Source organism: Odocoileus virginianus, chromosome 20 (genome assembly GCF_023699985.2).
Source record: "Odocoileus virginianus isolate 20LAN1187 ecotype Illinois chromosome 20, Ovbor_1.2, whole genome shotgun sequence".
Classification (NCBI taxonomy): Eukaryota; Metazoa; Chordata; class Mammalia; order Artiodactyla; family Cervidae; genus Odocoileus; species Odocoileus virginianus.
The window spans coordinates 33,729,135-33,732,689 of record NC_069693.1 but is presented as its reverse complement, the minus strand read 5'-3'; the positions used below and the strand labels follow the sequence as shown (position 1 = coordinate 33,732,689).

Sequence of the window (3,555 nt, the reverse complement as noted above, 5' to 3'; positions counted from 1 at the left end):
ACTGGAGTGGGTTGCCATGTCCTCTCCAGGGGATCTTCCAAATCCAGGGATCGAACCTGCGTCTCTGTTTCTCCAGCATTGACAGGCAGGTTCTTTACCACTGCACCCCCTGAAAAGCTCGTTAGATCCACTAGAATGTCTTAAATGCTCTCCTAGCAATTGCTTTAGCAACATTATCTCTCTAGTGGCTGCAGCAGTGGAAGAGAAAAGGCCAAACAGAAAAATCTGACTCTCCTCAGCCATTTTTCAGCAAGTGATGTAAGTCTTTTAATCAGATCTGTCAAGTTTCATGTTCCTACCTCTGAAGCTGTTGGGGGTGGCCTAGAGAAAGACAAGTTGAAAGGCAGCTATCAAAAGTGAGGTCAGGGGGCTTGCTGCACATGCGCAGACAGGGCCAACGTGATTAGTTGGTGCTCCTGTAGCAGAGAGCAGCGTGGAGGGAAGCAGTCCCTGGAGATGCCTGACTTATTCTGTTCTGTTCTGTTCTGTTTTGAGGAGCGGCCAGAGGCGTGACAGAGCAGGCCAGGGATGGTCTACACCTGAGGAGGACTACGGAGCAGCACTGTACGTGAGGTAGGAACTCAAGTCAAATATAGGGCAGCCTCACTGAGCAACCAGCGGTGTCACCTGTACCCGAGGCAGTCACCGAGCAGGAGCAAGTGCCTGTGGTAGATTTCCAGGCAGAACTGCGGCAGGTCTTCTTAGCTGAGACACCAAGAGGTCATTAAAGCAGTATCAGAATACCAAGAGGAAACAGATCAAAACAAAGAGGCTTCTTCTATTGGAAGCTTCTGCCGAAGCCTGCAGTGTTCGGTGGAGAACCTGCATCATACCTTAATCCGTAGGCTTCCTTAGGTCTTAAGGATCCCGAAACTGTCCTGTGGACATCGAATTCTGTGGAACAGCAATCGTAACTATGGGACAGAGGTGCAAGATGCTGCAGCACACTGACTCCAGGTGAGATGCAACCGGCAGGGTGGTTCGATCTTCATTGGCCCTTTTAAGGCTTTTGACAAGTGGGTGAACTTGATCCTCTGTGACTGTGATGAATTCAGAAAGATCAAGGCAAAGAATTCAGAGCATTCAGTATGAAGAAAAGCAAGTTTGGGGTCTGGTGTGGCTGCCCGGGAGAACTTGGTTTCCATGACCGTGGAGGGACCACCCTGTAAAGATACTGGCATTGCTCAGGTACCATTTACTGGTGACGCTGGGGGTTGGTAGAGCAGCTGGCAGAGCTGTTCCAGCTGGTGTTCCAATTCCCCAGACTCTTCCTGGATAAACAGGCCCTGTCCATGGGGGCGGGGGGCCATCCCAACAAGTAATGACCCCACAGGGAAGAGGTAGTGTAGCAGCTGCTGCCACTGCCAGCATTACTGTAGCCCCAATTCAGTATCCACCAAAAGGGGGCTACACCCACACCTGTTGGTCGAGCAATCCCACCTCCAGGAATTATGGTTCCTCCACCTGGTATGGGGCTTCCCAGGTGGCACTAGTGGTGAAGAATCTGCCTGCCAGTGCAGGGGACATAAGAGACATGGGTTTGACCCCTGGGTCAGGAAGATACCCTGGGGAAGGAAATGGCAACCTATTCCAGTATTTTTGTCTGGAGAATCCAATGGACAGAGGAGCCTGGTGGGCAAGCAGTCCCTGGGGGTCGCAAAGAATCGGACATGACTGAAGCAACTTAGCACGCCACATGATATGAGACCACCCATAGGCCCACCAATTAGACTTCCTGTACTCGAGGGATGCCAATAAGCTAGCCCCTGTTGGAATGAGACCCTCCACCAGGAATCAGAGGTCCACTTCCACTAGGAAGATGTCCACCAAGACCCTAGGATATTACTGATCCTTCTTAGTCATTTTTTTTCCTGCAGCACATCTTGTGAAATGTGTGCAGTACTTGTAAGCTTTGGTCCCCTCTGCTGCATTAATGTAAGCTAATGCATAGAGTCATTAAAAAAAGTGGGTTCAAAGGAGGTAGATGATCTTCACCTAGAAATTTCAGAGATTGATTGGGGATTGAGATAGCTATGAAGAGGAAAATTATGGACCTAAATAGAGAACCAAAATTAGTAGGTCAGAGGAGACAGATAATACTAGATACCAACTCATAAATTTATGGACCACAAATTGTATACCAGGTGCTCTTCTAATCACTTTGCTTGTATTAACTCGAATCCTTTCAACAACTTTATGCAATAGATGCATGATTTCCCAGTCTTTCCTGATATTATCCCAAAAGAAGACCTGGGGACAGGGATTTGGATTCAATCCCATGAAAATTATCTCAGATACTCTGTCTTCCAGGGCTTCCCAGCTGGCACTAGAGGTAAAGAATCCGCTTGTCTTTGTAGAAGACTTACAAGACTTACAAGACTGTTCAATCCCTGGGTCAGGAAGATACTGGAGGAGGAGGGCCTGGCAACCCACGCTAGTATTCTTGCCTGGAGAATCCCATGGACAGAGGAGCCCAGTGGGCTACGGGCCATAGGGTTGCAAAGAGTTGGACAAAGCTGAAGTGACTTAGCAGGCAGGCAGGCACTCTGTCTTCTCTGAAGGAGTGGAAAAATGGAACAAGGAAGGAAGGCAAACCAAATGACTTTTTGTGAATTAGTGTTGGCTACCATGGGCAACCAGGGCTCCAAATGCCACTGGAAATCCTGTGTAATCTCAGAACTGTCCCACTGAAGGACAGAGAGCTGGAGATTTTACCCATCATCCCCTACCCTTCATTGAGGATATGGTTGAGGATTGCTTTGGGGCATTAGTTCCCAGGCCCTGCCATGTTACCATATTCCAAAAGCACCATCAGGCAGAGAAACAGTCCTTGGTAATATAAGGAGCTGCCGATGGTGTCAGAGCAAGGACAGCATCTGCTTCCTTGAGTTCACAAATGGGGGACATGGGACACAAAGTTAACATCATTCAATTTGCTTTATTATAAGCCCATCATTGGATTTATTATAGAAATGATGATCACTGACTGAAGCTCGGTTCTATCCTCTCCCTGTGTTAACATCAGTAACCCAGTACAGCTGAAGTTGATGTAGCAGAGTAGAAAGACATCTTACTCATGAAATCCATAGCCAACACTGAGACACAGTTCATTGGTTCATTCGTTCAATCATTTGTTCTTTCATCCAAAAATTTGTTAAGCACCAGGGTGGAGAAGGCAATGGCACCCCACTCCGGTATTCTTGCCTGGAAAATCCCATGGATGGAGGAGCCTGGTAGGCTGCAGTCCATGGGGCCGCTAAGAGTTGGACACGACTGAGTGACTTCACTTTCACTTTCCACTTTCATGCATTGGAGAAGGAAATGGCAACCCACTTCAGTGTTCTTGCCTGGAGAATCCCAGGGATGGGGGAGCCTGGTGGGCTGCTGTCTATGGGGTTGCACAGAATCGGACATGATTTAGCAGCAGCAGCAGCAGGGTTGAGTTCAGTACTGTTCTATGCACTGGGGATGGTGTGGGGAGAGGAATATAAGGAGAACAGTTATGACCAAATTTCCTTTGTCACGTAGCTGGCATGTTATTAGAGAGACAAAATA

The 3,555-nt window shown here is 48.1% G+C and overlaps 1 pseudogene; it reads left to right on the top strand.

Annotated features, from left to right (window-relative positions):
• The first annotated feature begins 723 nt into the window (after window positions 1-723).
• LOC110122767 (small nuclear ribonucleoprotein-associated protein N-like) lies at window positions 724-1,838 on the top strand (annotated as a pseudogene).
• The last annotated feature ends 1,717 nt before the right edge of the window (window positions 1,839-3,555 follow it).